At 39.8% G+C, this 9,557-nt stretch overlaps 1 pseudogene; it reads right to left on the reverse strand.

The window, feature by feature from the left end:
• Positions 1-4,502: 4,502 nt before the first annotated feature.
• LOC143644324 (WD repeat-containing protein 82 pseudogene) lies at positions 4,503-7,535 on the reverse strand (annotated as a pseudogene).
• Between the last annotated feature and the right edge of the window lie 2,022 nt (positions 7,536-9,557).

Here is a 9,557-nt window from a genome sequence, read left to right on the forward strand (position 1 = left end):
TGGGAGCTTGTGTAAAAAGCAGAATCCCATGTTGTACCCCAGACCCCATACCTTCTGAATCGGAATCTGTGTTTTAACAAGATTCCCAGGTGACTCACATGCACACTAAAGTTTGAGAAGCACTGTCTTAAACACTATGTGAAAGATCATCATCTCAGTCTATACTATTTAGATTCCTTATTGACTCTCTGGCTGGGTTTGCCCAAGGGAAAAACGTGAAATCCTTGGCACAGTTATTGATCTCATTTGGAACTCTACAAATGAAAGTTTTTTTTCCTCTTTCTTGGGATTTTATTACTCTAGCTTATCTGACAAGGGATTGTTTAAAAACAAAAACCAGACAAAATATTTGACTTCATTTTTTTAATTATAAAAGGAACATATAGACAATAGAGAAATGTGGATGAAACATGTAGAAAGAAGAAGAAAATAACCACTTGTCAATAGAGTGACACCTCCCTAACATGCCAGTGTATTTCCTTCCAGTTTATATTTATACATGCACACATTCATATATAAACATATCTATTTATCTATTTAGTATTTTGAAGGCTTAATACATTCAAATAGTTCAGTTTTTTTTAAATATTAAAAGATATACAGTAAAAAGTCTTTCTGTCAACTCTTACCCAACTGTCAGTTTACTCCCAAGCCTAATAGACAGCTATTGTTTAAATTTTTTATGTAGCCTTCCAGAAATATTTTTATGCACATTAAGCAAATTTGAATATACATACTTTCTATGTTTTTACACAATCGATAACTTATCCTACTCAGTTTTGTACCTTATGTTTTTTCAACCACTGAAAAATCCAGTTATCATACATTTCATAAATTACTTTTTTACTTTGTATCTTACCATAAAGATATCCCATATTTTTACAGATTTTTCATAAATATCATTTGAAATGACCACACAGTATTTCACTGTGTGTATTTACAATAATTTATTTAACCAGTAGATGTTACTGCTCCACATTTTGGCCCTTTCCATTTTGTATGTGTGTGATTAAAAACCTTTGTGCAAAGAGTTACTACCCAGTGGGTATTGAGTGAAGCTTGGAAAGAAACTCAGTTCCTGCTGCCAAGATTCCTAAGTAGCCCATATTCATTACCTTCCTGAGTCTTGGTTATTCACTTCTAATATCAATTTTATGGAATACTCTGTAATCTACTGATAATTTCCTTTTTTTCTCACTAGAAAGAGGCATTAATTACAACCAGATAAAGCTTAACTAATACATAAAAGAAGGGGAAAGAAAGAAAGAGATAACACTTTTATCTAGCAAAGTGTTAGTTCCCTATATGGTAGAAAAGGAATGAAATCATCTATTGAGGAAAGCAGACGTGAAAAAACCCCAAAAAATCCTGCCTAAAATTGAGAAAATGGCAAAGGAACATCCAGACCAATGGGGCATCAGCTCCTGTTACAGGAGGGAAAAAGATTGGAAAACAATAGGCATTTCATTGAAACAGGCTTTCTTGAAGCCTGGAGAACTTCAATAGCTGAGGAAATGCAGGGAGAGCACACAGTCTACCGGCCATCTCTGAAGGAATAGGCTTGGAAAGAACCAAACAGAAACCTCCATCAGAAACTTTATGAGACATATTCACCAATCACAGCAAACTCTTAGCCCTATAGTGTATCTCCCGACAAATTCTAGAGAAGAAGGCAGAGCTGCCACTGCAGTGTAAGGAGGTGAGAAAGTCTTGAACTTGGTTAGAGATAAAGAAATACATGGAGAAAAGTGATTTTAGAATTGTGGGGAAATGCCCATTCTTGTAGGTGGGGATAGGAAGAGATGATAAGTCTCTGACCTTTGTTCAAAGAAAATACTAAATTTAACCTTGGAGATCCAGTCAACCAGGGATTAAAAAGAAATTGAAACTTAAATTATTTGTGAGACTCCTAAAAGAAGGGGCCTCAGGAAAGACTTGGTGACCAGGGAGGTGTATATGTATATTTACTAACATGCTGAAAGAGCAGAACTCATAGGGTGCAGCCATAAGGAAACTTACTTATTCCTTCCTAGTGTTCGTTCAAACCCAATCTATAAGGGTTATTTGTCCAATGTTCTTGAAATCTTAGGGTTGCCTATAGCTTATCTTCCTGCTCTTGCATCTTTGCATCTTTGAATAATCAAAGATCTTTTGGGCACTTCATTCCCCCAAAGCCTCAGTTTGGGAAATATCCAGTTCAGTATAACATTCACAACTGCAAACTTCTTTTATAATTAAAGATACATTGATAAATTCTCCCCATTTCATCTTGGGCCTGCTGTAGGTGAAAAGCTTACACTGGGAAAAGGGTGGTGGTAGTGGTGAGCTTCTCTTTTGTCTCTGCTAGCTGTCTCTTCCTTGCCATTCACCCTTGCCTTTCAGCTTGGTGAATCTTTTCATAGACAGCGGTCAGCAGGGGAGAGGAGAGAAAAAGAGGCAGGAAAAGCACAACCTGCTTGGCATTGGTGTAACACTGATTTTTTTGAATGTGAAAGATGCTTACAGCTGACTATTTCAGAGGGCACTGGGGGGGGGGGGTTGGAAACTGCCCACTACCCCTCCAGCCCCATAGGGATTTTTCACCTATAGTTTTCCTACATGGGCAATGTACCTTCTAGACAGTTCTCCTTTGCTTCTGTTTAACTGCATCTGCCATTTCACAGACTCTCTGTTGAGACTGTGTCACCCTTCCAGGTGCTCTGGACAGCTTTAGTTCTGTAAACTTATTTTCCTGCTCTCTCCTTGGTCCATAGGAAATATGCCAAACGGGAATTCTTGGCTTCTTATAAGTGAGAGTTCACTTACTCCCAAAATGTTTCCAGGGACTTTACTACTATGGGTCAATCCAGTCAACCTTTCTGTCTTTAGATATCTCAATCATGCATAGGGTATCAATATACTGTGTCCCTTAAATTTCAGGAGACACATATTTAGTTCCAGAAGCTACTCGTCACTGGGCTTGAGGGAAAGAAAGTGTGCTCCATTCTTCCTATGGGTAGATGAAAGCCCTCTCAAAATTCTGTCTCATCTCCTACTCAAATCTTGGCCTCTCCCAACTTCTTTAAAGGCTGCAGATGTGTTGTTAGCTAAGGGGTATAAAACTAGGTCTTGACTACTTGTTCTTCAATTTATAATTAGGTGGTTGAACACCAACACTTTGATATGTGGGTGTGATCAAAGTACAGTTAACTTTCAATAATTTTTAATAATTGATGGGTAGTTGCATATATAATTATTTTACATTCAGATTTACACCAGTTTTAATCAAGTTGCTTTTTTTTTTCCCCACATGGGCAGGCACACCATGACCTGGGAAAATGAACCCGGGTCTCCAACATGGCAGGTGAGAACTCTGCCTGCTGAGCCACCGTGGCCCACCCTCGAGTTGCTTTTTAGTACTTATAATACTGAGAAATCTATGCGATATGTGATTCTAGGAACAATAATAGTCTGGAATTTCCTTTTTATGTGAAAGATTTGCATGCTTTTGCAGATTTAAACTTTCAGTTTAGAAGTGTACATATAGATTTTTTTTCCCAGAGAAAAGCACTCATACTTCGTTCTAGAGGAATGAAGAAATGCAACGAGTGAGGGAACAATTTAGCTTGGAGATTTTGTACATATGTGTTAAGTTGCTGGATGTCTATGAGATAAGTCTAGGTGGGAAAATACCACTGTGGAATTACACTTTTATGTTATGAAAGAGTGAGAAGAAGAGAGGTGAATAATTGACACTTGATTTTCAGTTTCCATTGCCTTCTCCTGCAAGTGGACAAAACGCATAAATACTAAGTGCACACACTAAAGATACTTCTTGCAGATGGAATTATATTCTAAAGGGACATTTTTAAAGAGTATCACTCAAATCACCCATTTATTCTACATCCCCTAAGCATGTCTCAATGTAGATCTGCAGTAATATCATGCACAAGTTTACATGATATTACAATTACTCTGTAATTGTTCTTTTACTGCTCTTTTTTGTGTATTTTAGAATACTAGATGGAAGTGGAACAGCTGAAAGGGGGTAGGGGGTAGGAGATAGGATAGACCTTGCTGAATTAGGAAGTAAAAATAAAAAGGAAACAGGGGTCCTCTGTTTAGTAGCAAACGTTACCGAAAACTAGGGGATTTTTTTTCTTTTTGTTTTTTGTGTAATGAATTTCTTTATTCCCATTGGTGAGGAGGGGGTGAGACATTTAAGCCCCCAGGGTCTTTTTTTTTTCCTGAACTACCTGTGTACCCATCCCCCCAGGGACTTTTATTTTTTTGTAAATACATGGGCAGGGACCGGGAATTGAACCTGGGTCCTCTCGCATGGCAGGCAAGCATTCTTGCCTGCTGAGCCACCGTGGCCCGTCCCCCCCCCGCCCCCAGGGGCTTTTAAAAGTAAGGAAATGGAAGATATTTTTGCTGAAAATACAGCAAAAGGTCATTGCTTCATTCCATCCCCTGCCTTGCCCTTCCCCCATCCCACTGCACACCTCCTAAGATAAGGGGTATTCTTTAAGCTCTATGAACCTAGTGATATATTCAATAAAGTTATTTATAAATAACCAGGGTTAATTAATAACAGAGTTGATACCGAGCCCCCTTACAAAGGTAGGATTTCACCTTTTAGACTTTTAAAAGAGCAGATGGCATATGGATTCATTAAAGAAAAAACTGAAAACACAGATAAGCACAAAGGTAGTTACTATTCATTTTTTATCACAGAGATACAATCACAGATACTTTTTTTTTTTTACATAAGTGGGATCATATTTTCACTTAAAGATTTTTCCAAGATGAGAAGCTGTAAACTCACTTTTAGTGGCATCACTTCTAAAGTACACTATTACTACGGTGGTTTTTTTAATCACAATTAATTAGCTGGAGAATTTTTTCTGAATTAGACAGCTATTCATATTTCTCCTTCTTGTCCACAGCCAGTCACTACCTATTATGGGTTGAACTGTGCCCTCCAGAAAGAAACGTTTAAGTACTAACCCCAGGTACCTGTGAATGTGAACTTATTTCAAACTCAGTTCACTACAGATGGAATTAATTTTGTTAAAATGAGGTCATACTGGAGTAGGGTGGGCATTTAATCTAACATGACTGTGCCCTATTAAGAGAAAAAACATAGGCAGACAGAGAAGGCCATGTAATGACAGAAGCTGAGAATGAAGTGAAGGAGCACAAAGAAAAGGAATGTCAGCGATTGTCAGTAATCACCAGAAGCTTGAAGAGACAAGGAAGAGTTCTTCCCTACAGGTTTCAGAGGGAGCTTGGCCTTGCCAACACCCTGATTTGGGACTTTTAGCCTCCTGAACTGTGAGACCGTAAATTTCTGTTGTTTAGCCGTCTAGGTTTTAGTGCTTTATAACAGCAGCCCTAGGAAACTAAGACACTACATTTACATTTATCCTCAGGGAAAAGAAAAGCATCCATCAGTTGTGTGTGTTCTAAGTGTTCAAGGGGCATGGTGAAGCTTTTAAACTTGGCTGGAGCCTCCTGAAAGGGTGCTGGAACATTAAAGGGAGTAGAACACTAGAAAAAAATTCAGGTAGGAAATACGGTAGATAAAGAGAATCCTGGGCTTTCAAAAGTGGGTAGCAAAGATTATGCACAACCTAAAACCCTCCAAAAGTTGAGGGAAGAACATTTGATGGAGGAGGACATGAAGAGTTGTTGGCCCCCAAACCTGTAGTATTTGGTACAGTACTGAGCACACATTCTGAAGTTAGAACTACTTAGAGAATGTGGCCATGTTTAAGGATATTACATGTATTTTTAAAATGACCACAATGAACTCTAGCGAGTTGTTAGACTTGGTTTCAGAGTTGCTGGGGGAAATGGATTTCTGAACTATGTCCTAGGACCAAACTAACATCAGAGATACTCCAAGTGTGGCAATGGCATAGCAAGAATTTAATTCTTTTTACTTCTCCCCAGTTCTGTTAGGATTCTCTCTAGCTAGCATGTGTTGTTGGCAGCTGCATACCTTGTAGGGAGACCAGGGGATAAGAGAAAAACCAGGCCAAGGTAGGCTGCATCTGCTCTGCATACATGGCTACCTTACTTCCAGTGTTTCTGAAATCTTGGCTGGTAAAATTAGGAAGCTACAGCTGGATTTATATGGGTGTGCAGTCTCTTTCTGCCAAGATGTAATCCACCTGCAGGTAACATTTTATCTTTTTTTTTCGCAAAGGAATTTTTTTCTTTTGAGCAGATGTACAGCACATCAATGGGAAGCTATGTGAAAAGATGCTGTCTGGCTCAGTCAGATGATGATTCAATTCTTCTACTATCTCAGTTCACTCTGAACTTTTCCTGCTGGCTGCCCTCAGCATACAGACACAACTGAGCAGCACTGCAGTCACTCATCAATGGTGGGCAGCCAGAAGACCATGCTGGAACATGCACTGGCAAAGGTCATAAACTTGGGGTTAAACTGCAAACAGGTAACAGGACCTGAGTGTTTGCCATCCAATACTGCTACTTTCATACCACTCTCTCCTTTCCAAACATGGATCTTGCCATCTTCTGAACCAATCATAACATACTGGGAATCTGGAGTAAATGAGGCCTCCAGTGTGACAGCTTTGCTGTTGGCATAACCCCCAAATGTATGCATCACTACTCCCTTGAAAGCATCGATGAGAGGGATGAAGTTGCCCTTGGTGGAGATGAGGATGAACCTGCCATCATTGCTGAACTTCAATCCTGTCCACTCACAAGTCTGATCACACTGGATCTTAAAGGTTGCGAAAGGTCCCTTATCAAAAGAACGAAGGTCATAAAGTTTGACCATTTCAGAATTGACACCTGCAGCAAAAATTAACCCTTCTGGATCAAAAGAACAAACTGGCTTGCCCTGGAGATGCATAAGGCCCTGGCAGTTAGGAGAACGGAGATCCCATAGTCGAATGGTTCTATCAAGAGATCCAGAAATGAAAATGTCATCCACAGGTGACATGGACAAGGCCACTACCCTTTTGTCATGTCCAGGAAAGTATCTGATATATTTGTTGTCATGCAAGGACAGATAACGAATAGTATCGTCGATTTTATTAGAACTGTAAACCACTGTGTTTGCTGCATGCGTGTATCTGATGAGGTCCACGCCATATTTCTTACTGTACAGAGTTCTTTTTGGTTTGCCCTCCTGGCAGTCATAAAGCACGATCGAGTCGTCGTCGCTGCTCGAGATGATAGACTCACCGTTGGGGCTGTAGTCAAAGGAGTTAATCGTGTCCCAGTTCTCGCAGAACACCCTGGCTACACGGAAGCTCCGAAGCACGCTGTCAGTCAGCTTCATGGCGGCTGTGGCGGCGCTGGGCCCGGGCGGCTGGTAGACGGGTGGGAGGGCTGCCGAGCCGCCGACGAACCTGTGGCAAATGAGAGGACAGCCGACAGTGGGACAGCCTCCTGCTCCTGCAATACTCTTTTGGCCGGGCAGACGGGCTTTGCAGACCGTTTCTCCTCAGGTCACCTCAGGGCCAACAAGCCGAAGGTCCGGCCATTGCCTCCGCCATCTTGGTACCACAGGTTAAAGCCTAACGCGAGGAGCCTCTGCCGGGGTGCATGCTGGGAAAGGGGGCGGGCGTTTGCGTTTTTTTAGAGTTTAAAGTTCCGCGGGTTTGTTTGAGTTGGGGGAGGGAAACGGTAATCAGCTAAAAGAAAAAAATATATCTATTTATGGCGACCTAAATTGGTGGTAGTAATATAAATGTATCTTCATACATGGACTCATCTTGCACATACTGTTTATATTCTCTTTTTCTTCCTGTGGATTGAGAATATTTTATCCCTGGTGTCATATTTGAATGGCACTCAAAATATGGTGCCGTTTCTTCCTTATGCTGTTCTCTAACGAGTATTATCCACCGTAAATTTTTATATGCCTGTTGAGGTCGTCATAATTCCTTTTCTTGTCTCAAGAAAGGCAGTGATGCCCACTGTCCTCAAGTTCCCCAAACAATGTTAGAAAAAGAATGGTATTCTCTAGAACTTAGTTCCAGTGGGAATTGCATTGAAAGGGTAGCAGAATATCAGAGGTAAATGGAATGCCAGAGGAGTCAGCTCTTTCTGTACCAGGAAAGAGAGACAGAGAAAAGAGACTGAACGCTCCTTGGAGCAGTGGATTTTATTCAAATTTCAGATATTGAAATTGGAAAAGAGTTTCCTTTCTTTAGTGACTAGGAGAATACTGGGCAACTAGTCAGAAGTTAATGAAAACTTATGGATGGTTACCATGAATGACATGTTCAAAGAGGTGATTTTTTTCCATAACCCCACAACAGAAAGATGCTTTACTTTCAAACTTAAAATTACACAATAAATTTTTTTTGAGAAAAAAGTAGAGACTAGATAAATATAATGAAGAAAATCATTACTCTATATGCCATCCACCTCCAGAAATATTATGCCTTATTTCTTCTTCAAAGCCAGGATCCTACTATATATTCTATTTGTATCTTTTCTCCCCTTATCAATATAATTTTCTTCAGTTGTATTGTGAGTCATTATTCTATTTGATCTGAAACATAACGATTGAGAGAAGGTTCATAAACTCTAGTTGCTGCAAATACCTCCAGCTGTCCTGGTCCTTCTCTTATGGAATTTTGATTATTTAATTTTTCCTTCAGTTTTCTAGGATTCTTTCAATCAATTCTCCCATTTAAGCTAGAAAGCCAATTTTTGATGTCTGATACCAAGAAAACCTTAAGCACTATATATGATAATTATGGGAAAGACAGTGAAAAATAGAGGAAACACTCAGATCTAATAAAAGGTGTGGCTTTCTATTGGACATTGAATCATGTCCTTCATCAAAGGTCCCAACCCCTAGTCCTGTGACTGTAAGCCCATTTGTAAATAGGAACTTTGAGGTTATTAGCTAATTTTGCCCAAACTGAATGAAGGTGGGCCTTAATCCAATATGGCTGGGGTCCTTATAAACAAAGACAACTGGATGTGATAGGGGAAGCCACTGGAAACAGCCAGAAGCTGGAAGGTAACAGAACCCAGAAGAGAAAGAAGATGCCACCATGTGCATTGCCACATGATGGAAAAGCCAAGGAACCCCAAAGATTGCAGGTCAGCCAACAGATACCAACTCTGGGAGGAAGCAAGCCTTTTAGCCTCTGAAACTGCGAGCCAGTAAATTCTTGTTGTTAAGTCACCTGTTGTGTGGTATTTGCTTTAGTAGCTGAGAAACTAAGACACTCTTAATGTGGCATATTGAAGTTAACAGAACAAGAAGCAAAAACCCTGATCTGACATTGCACGAAAACAAGAGAAAAATATACAGAGAAATGGAACACCATTAAAAGAAGAATGATGTCTTACTTTAGCAGGAAAAGCAATTAAAAAATAGGGAGTCTGTGATTTCATTAACTTAGTAAATGATACCCAAAGCTTAAAAATCTTAAAAAGCCAAGACAAAACAAAACAAAACCCAGTAAGATTTTTGTTGAAGAGTCTATGATCTTACTAAGGATGTTGGTGTAGGAAAGGCCATACAATAGTAACCATAGATCAGAACATTTTGAGGATTCTCCAGCTAGAGA

Source organism: Tamandua tetradactyla, chromosome 8, assembly GCF_023851605.1.
Source record: "Tamandua tetradactyla isolate mTamTet1 chromosome 8, mTamTet1.pri, whole genome shotgun sequence".
NCBI lineage: Eukaryota > Metazoa > Chordata > Mammalia > Pilosa > Myrmecophagidae > Tamandua > Tamandua tetradactyla.